The sequence below is a fragment of the Cyclopterus lumpus genome, chromosome 11 (genome assembly GCF_009769545.1).
Source record: "Cyclopterus lumpus isolate fCycLum1 chromosome 11, fCycLum1.pri, whole genome shotgun sequence".
NCBI classification, from domain to species: Eukaryota; Metazoa; Chordata; class Actinopteri; order Perciformes; family Cyclopteridae; genus Cyclopterus; species Cyclopterus lumpus.
The window spans coordinates 11282947-11294218 of record NC_046976.1 but is presented as its reverse complement, the minus strand read 5'-3'; the positions used below and the strand labels follow the sequence as shown (position 1 = coordinate 11294218).

The 11272-nt window shown below is 44.2% G+C and overlaps 1 protein-coding gene across 3 annotated transcripts in view; it reads left to right on the top strand.

Moving 5' to 3' along the window:
• The first annotated feature begins 2377 nt into the window (after positions 1 to 2377).
• The window catches only part of elmo1 (engulfment and cell motility 1 (ced-12 homolog, C. elegans)), a 94543-nt gene continuing 85648 nt past the window's right edge, over positions 2378 to 11272 (top strand). The window contains exons 1-2 of one of the 3 annotated variants that reach the window (XM_034545009.1): positions 2420 to 2503; positions 4450 to 4528. The gene's annotated coding sequence lies outside the window, so the exon portion shown is untranslated. Of the gene's footprint in view, positions 2504 to 4449; positions 4529 to 5161; positions 5314 to 11272 lie in introns of those variants that run through there. The other 2 variants (XM_034545008.1, XM_034545010.1) reach the window with 2 other exon arrangements.

Below are 11272 nucleotides of genomic sequence, written 5' to 3'. Positions count from 1 at the left end.
TTTGCCCAACGGGGAAAGATGCAGTGACGAGGTTTCTCTCTTTTTTTTGTTGATAATGTGATGTCATCTTGGCACCGGATGTGCAGAAGAATCAAATCCAAGGTAAAAGTCCATCAGAGGTAGAGTGTGCTGCGTTGGGAGTCGGCCCACTTCACATATGAACGGACCACATGGCCTAACCCCCCCCCAACTGCCTCTTTGCAGTCTCAGATAAAAAGGTCACATCGTCTTTCAGCCCTCTGATGTATCGCTCTGAAGCTGAAGTCAGAGATGCAAAAGTCACAATAAGTCAAATGATGATCTTGTTGCTAATGTTCCCTAATCTGAATTGTTGTTGTTGTTGTTGTTGTTGTTGTTGTTGTTGTTGTATTTAGACATTATTTTTGCACAATTTGAACTGTTTGAATGTTGCAACCCTCCAATTTAATGCGAGCCCCAAAGGTTAAACAACAACATAATGTGAAACAGTTTACTTTCCAAATGTCCTTACTAAAATTAATTGTTGTCACGTTGAGTCAAATAATGTGTTTGCCTTCTGTTGTGTTTGCCTACTTGCCGTCACAGCCCATGTGCGTAGTCAAATGAACCATTTTAGTGGCGTTTAAATTGGCCGACGTTTGTATCCTGTGTTTTTCACAGAGAGAAGAACAAACCGGGTAAAAGAAAGATTTCTGCCCAGATTATTTGTCAGGAGGGACGGGGCTCCTGTATTAATTCTCCTCCTGCTGCTCCTGCTGAGTGGAGACGAGAATGGGCTGCAGTACTGTCTGCTATTCACTGTGCACTCTCGTTTTTACTCATGGGCACACACTCTGGGTTTCATATCAGAAACAGTATGTAATCACTGACACAATTAAAGGGAAGTGGCCTCATGTGGCCCAGTGGCAGAGTCCTATATCCTGTCCCGTACAAGGAAATCCAATGAAACTAGAACATCATGCTGTAGGCCCAACGCTGAGCTAAATCAAAATGGTTCCAGACGTAATGTACCATTAGAAGGTCATAATCATACCCTCCAAACAGTTCCCTGTGGATGTGTGTGGAGACCAGAGAGCGTTCAATAACCATGAATTATTGAAGTCATTGTTCCTGTTTGGCTTTGCCTCCTGGCTGCAAGATTGGAGGCCGTTGCATCTTTGTGTCGCCCATCACAGAGAGAAAAGATATCCACTAGGGGAGCTCAGGCTCACTTGTAACATGTATTACATATTACTGTCTCATTCTCAAAAAAAAAAAAAGCTAACTTAAAAAAGTAGCTACAAATGTATTCTCTATGAAAATTGTTAGTTAAAATTGCATTACAGAACATGTATTTTGTCAAAATGTTCCTATTTTACTGTTTATCTTGTATTGTTAGCTCAGTTAACACAAATCTAACAGTTCTTAAGACCTTAATATTAATCTGCTCAGAACCATAATAACTGAAGTCTTTGTTTTAAATAAATGACCCTTAGATTAAGTATCAATTCAGGTCCAAACAGAGCATCCCTCTTTAACTTGTTTTAGATATTTAGATTTTAATTAATAAAAAATAGTAACTTTGTCCTTATATATTTTGTCTAATACTTCTTTTAAAATCCTATTTGTTTCCAGCTTGCCATATTTAGTAGATTTTGTCTGAATTCTATTTCATGTTTTATGTAAAGCACTTTTAATAGCCTGTTTTTTAAATGCACTTTACAAATATGTGACATCCTCATTCTGCCTAAGAAAACAGAATAGTTGAAAGACTAAGGAAGTAAATACAAACCCCACTGGTCTTCATTATCAACCATCATGTGCTTCTTGATCCAAATAAAGACTATAATAATCACTTTATTTAGACAGCAACTTAAAAAAAACAGGGTTACAACGAGCTAGACAAATGATTCAAAACAACAATAAACACACCACACAAATAAAACAAAAGTTACAAGAAAGTCAAATCCGTTGTTAGAGATGTGCCTAAATGTTGAACTTCAGCGGGTGACATCACTCACACATGTTTCTGATTGAAGGGCATTTTGAATCTATAACTTGACTTAAACACTTTACACATTACTCACAGCCTATGGAAATCAGACAGAGATGTTAAACGCACTTATTATCCTTAAATCCAAATATCGAGGTTTCACATACTGTGATTGAGCTCAGGGGGGGGGGAAGTTGTCTGACTCCAGAGCTGCTAAAACAAAAACATACTAGTGTATTACTGACTTTATTTATAACAAATGAAACGCCAGCACTCAGCCGCGAACCGGTGACTCAGTGAGAGCAGCCGGGCTGCATGCGTCCTCTGTCTGGCATCGCAGAGCCAGCCAGCAGACGGCAGAAGAAGAAAAGAGGAAGTGGAAACATCAGCAGTATCTCTCTATACGGCGGAGCGGGAGGGAGGGAGGACACACCACTGCGAGGTGACACACACACACACTCTCTCTCTCACAACACACACACGCAAACTCACACTCACACGCAAACTCCGGACATCAGCGCGTTAGTGGAAGAAGTGTCCTCGCGCCGACAGGTTTGTCAGCCCGCTTTCTTCCTCTTGCACACGTTGTTGTGGTATTTGTAGCTTCACTTCCCTCGCGTGTTGTTGCGCTACATGTTGAGGCTTCGCCGTGTTTTGGGGGTTCGTCTCCGTGTCAGTTACACGGCAGCGAGGCGATACGCTGTCTCATCTCGCCCTTTTCTCTCTGTGTCCCTCCGCCTGGCTTTACTTTTGTCAAGTGGCCTTAGCGGCTTTTGGGCGCTGCTCTTTTTATTATTATTATTATTTTTTGTATTGACATGTCTGATGAAAGCATCGCAGCCGCGCACTCTGCTCTCACGCGCACGCAGACACGTTGAACTGCAGACGCCGGTGACTCCGTTCACCGTGGAGCTGCTTTCACTTCGTGGTTTTGTTAAACAAGTGCGCGAGTTGTGTTGCGTCTGCGGCAGAGAAGACACCGAGCAGCCGCTGCTCCCCGGGCTTGTTCGCATGATGAGAGAGAGAGAGAGAGCGAGAGAGCGAGCGAGAGAGTGAGAGAGTCTCTCTCTTTCGTGAAATGCACAGCTAAGATGTCAGGATGCGTTATGGTCTGGCAGGCAGTTCACCCACTTCTCGAGGTCTAGTGCCTAACATACCGTCTCTCTTTTCAAACCTGGACGTCATTGCTTCCAAAAAGTTTTTAATGTGACCCCCCCCCCTCTAATTCATGTCTGTCAGATCCATGTTAACCAAACTGGAATCAAAGCAATGACCCCTTGACAACGGTTGATCATATGCCTTTGGGTTGAAGCTAGTTAACCAAATGAAGTTGTTATCCTTGGTGTACCCCGGGGTACTTATGTTTTTAGCAGTGGAGTTCATGGACATGTTGGGGAGTAGCTCAACTAATTTGTAAAAGAAAATGACCTACATTCTTGGGTTTTTAGAGGAAAATGTACATGTCAATGGTTTTATAAAATGACGTAATGCCTAATTTTAGTCAATTTATTTGCAACAATAATTAATAGTTTCCTGCCAACCAGTTGAGTCAGTTCATGTTGCAAGTATTTCAAATGTCGTCGGCAAAAAAGTCAAAATTGGAAGCTAAAAGTGGTCAAATGGCTTTAAATGGTTGAACATAATTCTGCCACCCCATGTGGTAGAAGTACAGATACAAACTTGACCAGACCTACTGGTGAAAAAAAAGGCTAAAGGCTAAACATCAATCATTTCGGGATTACGATGTATGGATTCATGTGCAGTCACTGATCCACCACAACTGCTGTGTTTTCTCTGTCGTGAAATACGTTTGAACCATTTGTACACGACAAATGTGTGATTTGTGCTATTGGGCTGGATGCGGACTTAAAACTTCAATAGTTCTTCCTCATGCCTTTGGTCCCACAGCGGTACCTAAAAGGGCCCCTGGTTGTCTGTAGACCCACCGTTGAGAACCGTTGCTCAATATTTCCTCTGTGATCACTCTAACCAGTCAGAGACCACAGCAGCATTGCACTGTGGCTCACATCAGTGCGCGCTGTCATCTTCTCGTGGTCCTTTGGTCCCTCCGGGCCGCTTCTGATGCAGCGAGAGTCCACTTATTCGCCCAGTTAGCTGTCCCTGTGGCGATGGAGCCGCACGCGTGCCCACATCACCGCGTTAATTCGACAATAAACGCATGCAAACTTGTCCTCGAAGCACCGCCACATGTTCAGCCACGTCTCTGACACGAACATATACGGGCAGCTCTCAAGAGCTTGTTATCGGGGATGTATGGGTTTTGGTTTCAAGTACCACTCCGGCACGAATACACATTGTCTGGTTCTTCCTTGTTGTTGTCTGTGAGTATAAAGAGCCTTCTTTTATGTTAGTTTCTATCTGGGAGGCATACTTGAACTGAGAGATTCTGTTTTGCATTATGAGGTTTTGGCCTATATTTGTACCCTGTCTATATAACTGTGGTTGATAGTGGGTTAGAGATTGATGTTTGTTTTCAGATCCAGGTCTGGCGCAGCTTAAGGAAGGCAATTTTCAACTCGTACTTTGGAACAAACCGCGCACTCCCCCATTAAACCGGTATGTGAAGTTTAGTGTGTGTGTGTGCACAGCGTTGGTCGGTATCTGTCCGGTTTAGAATTGAAGCGTGCCAGAGGCATTATATTTCAGTTTTACAGCCACCAGAGGGACCTACATGTCAAAAGAAATGCGCACACACATGCAAAAACAAGTCTTTATTAGCCACAGCAAACCTCCATTTCTTGTTAGCTGGCTTTCCCAAATAAATATTTCTTCATCCCTACAGGGTCCTAAAAATCATAGATAGTTGCAACACCGCAGTAAATGAAAAGTGAGAAGGTAAAATACGGCAGCCTTGAGTTGCACCATTAGTCAAAAGCCAAATAAACTGATGGAATTAAACTAGAGCGCTTTCATGTTTCATTTGAAATGGTGAAACAAAATCCAGGAAATCAGATTAGAGGAAAGAGGCCAAGATGACCAGGCAATTTTAAAGTACTTTTTGGGACAGGATTGGTGCCTGCCTTCGCTTATTGAGTTGCATCACATACACGCTCCTGATTGTATCTCTTGTCACTGCCTACTGTTTGGCATCCTCTCACCACCTCCCGAAGTTCAACCTTCTTGCGTGTCAGAACTGCCTTCCTCCCTTCCTCCCTCCCCTTGCAGCCTGTTATCTTTCTCTCATTAGCTTACTCTCTTACACTTGCTTTCTAACACATTCTATCTTACTTTCTCTCTCACTTTAGCATCTCTCTTTGCACTTTCTTCTCACCCTCACATTGCAGCACACTCTCCCATCTACTTCCTCACTTTCAATTTTTTGCTCCCTGAGGGAAATGAAGGTATGTAAATTGTTTTCTCCTCGATGTATGCTCGGCCTGCTATCTGTCCATCTTAATAAACTCATTTCCTCCTCATTTTCCTCAAAGCTCGGGATTGCAACATTTTAGTAACGACAAAAAAAACCAGGGCCCAAAGATTCCTGTCGTCTCTCTGCCACTTTGTCTTTCTTTTTGTGCTAACAGCCATTGCTTAGAAAAAATCGACTTGTCATTTGAAGTACTGGTATTCTTGCTTGCAGTACAAACTGCTGCGCATGTCCTTTGGCAGCTTGAGGTTAGATTAATTTGCTGTTCCAAATGAGATGAACGTTGCCTTGCATAATTGCTCCCTGTGGACCGAAGTTAATTAAAACAGCAGGTAGGTAGTGGAGGTGCGATGGGAAGGTGCCAGACAGCCAGACTAACATAGATGGGTGAGAGAGATCTCAGAGGTTCCTGCCATGTTCTACTCTTTAGTGTACCGATTGTTGCCTGGGGCTGAATTCAGAGCGACAAATTTCTTCACTTGTTCCAAAAGAAATGCCATAAATAAGAGGAACTGATGTAGAAAGTTGTTGTTTTATGGCAAACTGTGATCTTGTCGCAGTTGCGCATGGGAATACGCACCAATAATGTATTTTAACCATCTAGCCCTGTGATTCTATAAATGTATATGTTTTGTTGTTGGAGCGCATGAATATGAATCTGTTTAAGTGGAGAACATCCGCAGGCGTGTTTTTCAGTCCAAGTCTAGACCTTATGCGGAGTGAAGCAGCCCTAGATGACCCAGAAACTGATATGGTTCCCTCTGCGTGCTCGCTCTGCCCGCTGCATTCCAGCTGTGGTACTGCCGCAGAGCTCTGTAAATATTGAGTGAGAGGTTAGGCAGCTCTCTGGCTATGTGTGCGTTTGTGGTTGTTCGCATTTCTCAGCCTGCAAGCCTACTGACCCAATCAGATAAACAGTTAGGTAGTCTCTCGGTCTAACCGGTATGTCCCCTCCACAGCTGTGTGAGAGGCTTGAACTGACTTAGTGCTTAGAGTCGGGTACTTTGTAAGGATTGTCAAGTTGTGTGCGGGTGTTACTCGACTGTATGCAGCTGTTGTAGTAGGATTGTCCGTATGTGTCGTTGGCATCACACAGTACAGGATTTATGGCACGTTTGCACATGTGCTGGAGAGATCGTTGTTGCTTTTTTCCTCCAAGGCGTGCCTGCATAATTTCCTCAGTAGTCGTATGCTGATGTTTTAGTGTAACCAAGGTGCTAAACACAGTTTTTTTTCCCTTCTCATCTGCAACCTAATTATAGCTTGTGTGTGTCTCAGCCATGTAGTGCGTGTGTGTGTGTGTGTGTGTGTGTGTGTGTGTGTGTGTGTGTGTGTGTGTGTGTGTGTGTGTGTGTGTGTTATGGGTCATCACAAGATCTCTCTGTTTCAGCTGTGCATGTCCCTCACTCCATACAGCTATGCATGTATTGATCCATACATCATGATTACTTCCATCCGGTGCATTTCAGGTGGTCTGTCAATGCTTGATCAGATGGATCATTGTTAGATCACTCATCTCAATGGCTTGGAAGAGATCAGAGGTGTGAGACTGAGTTAATTTAGGCCCAATGTACGTTGACCGTCTTGCCCACTACTGTCGATTGTGAGTGCGAGTAGACTGAGTTGCCCTAGTTTTCCGCTCTGCTCTCCTCAAACTGTGTGTGTTTATTCACTACATTGCAGCAGTGTTATTAATAATCTTTCACACTGTGCAGAGAAAGTTTATGAACTTTTAGTGTGAGCTGAACCGGAGGCTAACTTATAATGTGCATCAAATAGTAGGAGGTGTCCTTTCCCCTGCAGCATTTATGTTTAGCTTTATGATGCTTGCTTGCAGTGAAAATAAATCAAATGTCACCACATTTTTGTTTCTTTTTTAGCAGAGAAAATACATGTTACCTTCTGCAGTATATGCTCAGTGAAAAAAAAAAAGCCTGGAATAACCAAAGGTGTGTGTGTGTGTGTGTGTGTGTGTGTGTTGGTTGAAGCCAGGCTACAATCAGAGGTCATCCCCATGCTGTCTCACAGGTGCACACACAATGATGATCTCCTCAACGACGCCGTCCCATGATGAGAGTGGACAGCACATACGGATGACTAGAGGTTCAGTGAGGTGGCCCGGAAATAAAACTAGCCTGTTGTTTTTCTGGGTGGGGAGGGGGACTGACACTGTTTCTAAGAAACCAACAGACTTACTTGTTTGTTTCTTCTTTTACATTTTTTTTGAGTGGGTCTAAGCAATGATTATGGTGTCTCAATTTGCTTTGATTTATGTATTGGCTTGATAATGACTCTGCTGAGACTTGATTTATTCCTTACTGTGACTGAAAGGAAAGCAAGAATACACAAAAGACACGTAATAATATGTAGCAGTGTGTGTAATCGTCGATATTGTTGATGCTGGTGTTGCCTCGCAAGATTCTCTAAAAAAAAAAAAAAACACTTAATTTGAGATACTTTCCCCATGCACTTGTTTGCTTATGGTTGCAGCAAGCTTGTTCATTTCAAGTTATCTCTGTTAGGAAGACTTGAGGCTAGACTGCAGGGAGAGGTGCAATAACATATTTAAACGTATTGCATAATTAATGTACAGGCTGAGATTAAGGATTTGAACCCATTCTGTCAGGAGGAAGCGGGCCTCCGCGATGTCAACGTGCCATCGTTTTCCATGAGACCAGTCAGGGCTACCTCTAGAGAGAGGAGGTTGAGGAGGTGTGGAGGGCCTCTCATAACATGCCAAGGTCACCAGCTCGCTTGCTCACTCTCGCTGGCTGGGGAACTGCAAGCCTTGGATTGAAGGTGTATTGCTTTATGTGGGGGCTGCCTCTGAGTCTCTGAATAAATCACAACACAGAAGGACATTCGGAAACAAGACACTTTGATATCTCTCTCTCTCTCGCTCGTCCTTCTGCTCTCTCTTCATGTACTTTCGTTTGTCACTTTTGTCTTGCATTCCCATCCTGCCATCACTTTTCCCACCTCCTCTCCATGTTTCACTTATACGTTCTCAGAAGACCTTCCCATCAGAACTCTGTGTATATTGCTCAGTTCCTGACCCTTGCTGCCCACGCATTGACCAACATCAGCAGCGTTCAACAGGGCATCTGTAATGAATCGGCCTGCACATGGCTCCAGTGGTCCTCTCTCCTGCTGCTGCTCTAAGGCTCAGTAGCAGCCTGACGTGTTTCTGTTGGCTCCAACAAGCCATAATCACTCTCACACCCTGACGCTGCCTTTCATCCCTGGTTAGCAAAAAGAAGGTGTGATCTGTGGCTGTAATTCATCTGGAAAACAACCTCTGCATGAGGAAGACTTCTTTTCGGCCCAGCAAAGCCTTTCTCAAGGGTGATGTTGATGCCCTCAAACGGGTGAAGCTTGACCAGAGAGCTGATGAATAGCTCATCATTTCTTAACTCTGTACAAGGAGCGATGTTTCAACTTGTATCCACAGTGTTTGAAATAGTTTATTTTACATTTTCCAGACACGGGTGAATGGACATTCATAAGCACATACAAACAATTCATCAAATCTTTATTATTGTCTCCATTCTGCTTGATGTTGGGAACTGAGTAATGGAAACAATGTGTGAGGCCGTTGGCTCTTTTAAAAAATGAACACTCTGTAGTAAAGAGTGTTTCTGTGGTGAAGACAGACCTCCAGTTTGAGTATTCTTCTTCCTGTTTATGCGTATAAGTGTTTTTGCTTCTTGTCATTCCTGACAGCTATCTCGTTGTGTCTATAGACACAGGTTTTCCCCGCCATCTGACACCAAACATCAAGGAGTGCTTTGTTGTCTCTCAGCTTCAGCCATGCCATTGTGTTGTGCTCGGGATTCTGTTGCTTTTTGTGGCGTGAGCAGACTCCCCATCTGTAAACCACCTGCCTCACCACGTGTTAACCTGGCTGGTCCATGCTGGCCTGGCCGCACATCAGTGTTTTCTATTTCCTGTGGATGTTACACGTTGTCAGTGTGCATAGCCTTTATCTTATTCCCAGCTAAAGAATAACATGGCTCTGCTCATCTGGGTTTAGCATGGCTCTCTATTGAGAGAAGAAAGGTATTGTAGTGGCAGACTAGCTGGATTTAATGTTGCCTTCAGGGCTTGTTGCTGTGTCTGTTCTTTTGTAGTCTGGAGGGGAAGCTTAACACTCTATGTTTGTATTTTTGTGTGTGTGCGGGTGTGTCCGGCAGCGTTTTACAGACAGTGCTGTGGAAGAAAGGCACAGGAAATACCAGTGGCGTTTTCCCAACAACAGGACAGCTACCGGATGCATAACAGTCTTACGGCATCTGGTGACATTCGCGCATATATATATATATATATGCGCGAAGCAGGAGATTCCAGAAGTAGATTTCAGTAAATGAACACGCCTCTTCTGAACTGAAGGGAGGAGAGCCACTTCCTGCCAACATCTGCATGTGAAGCAACCCATTTCCTGTTGACACAAAGTGTGAAGAGAGCGGTCAAGACGTTCCGGCACAACCCAATTTAATGTGGTTGGTTGTTGATGTTTTTCAGTATCTATCTACAGGGCAGGCTGACAAGTGCAACGTGTCATGTCTGATTTCTGTTTCCATGTATTCAGTGAATAGATGTACAGTATATGTTATCTGCTATACACCGATTACATCATCCAATGACATTGTACCCAAAGCAAAGAAAGCCTGGCCAGAGGAATGCCCTCCACTTGTTTTTCTTTCTTTGCCCCATCTTTCTCCATCTCTGTTTCCCATAAATGTGGTTTAAATGCAATTAACCCATAAAAGGCAAAAATGAAGTTCTTTGAATCATGTCCATAAATAAACTGACTTCAGCCACATTTCTTGTGGCTGCCTCTGTACCACAAGCAAAGCCCTCATCCACAGTTGTACTATAACATAGCAATAATAAGGCAACCACTGGCAAAGCCTCAATAAATGGCTTCGAAGGAACCGGGCTCGGCATGCAGGGGGGATGAAAGTCTTTTAGAAGCGGCCAGCCACCACACTGTTAGGGTGGAGCCTGAGCTGGCATAGGCACTGGCTCGTGACTGACCAGACAGGCAGGGCGGGATGGAGCCTGTCAGTGGGTAAACATAGGGAGGGAAGGGCATGGGTGTAGCATATGTTTAAAAAAGAAAAGAAAAAAAGAGTTGCGGGGGATAAATAAATAATAGGAAGGCAGAGGGCAGTGTTTAGGGGTTAGCAAATTAATGGGTGAGCCCAATGATTGGCTATGGGGCATCTGTCAGAGTGGGGAGGGTGTGGTGGTGAAAGGGTGTGGCATGCATGAAGTGGAGGTTGGGCGATGAGTCTCAGTCGACAGAAATGAGCAAAAGAACAATAACAAGAATCTGTGGGACAGAACTTCGGAAGGCACGAAATAACAGACAATATTTAGAATAACGACGCCAGCATGAGCTCATGTGTTGTGGCTGCGTGCAGTGGTGTGATACTGATGAGCCGCTGGTCGTGGTGATGAATAACATTGTGCCTCTAACAGTGCACTCGGTCACTATGCCGGGTAGGCAAAGAGCACCCAGCAGGGAGGAAGAGAGGATTTTTGGTGAAGCCACCCAACCACATGCGTGGCATTGGATGTGTTTGCATGTGTAGAATTAAGGGTAGCTTGATGTATGGCCACAGCTGGGAAAGGAGGGGGGGAGGGGGAGCTGTGGGAGGGGACGAAGAGACAGCTGGCAGAGCAAAGGGTGAGTGTAACGAGGAGCGAGTGTGACAGCCACAGTGACTCCTTTGTTCCCACTCACTTGTGCCAGTCGCAGCGAGTAGATGCCTGATCTGTGAAGTGACTGAATTCTTTCACAACACTGTGTGTGTGTGTGTGTGAGTGAGTGAGTGAGTGAGTGAGTGAGTGAGTGAGTGAGTGAGTGAGTGAGTGAGTGAGTGAGTGAGTGAGTGAGTGAGTGAGTGAGTGAGTGAGTGAGTGAGTGA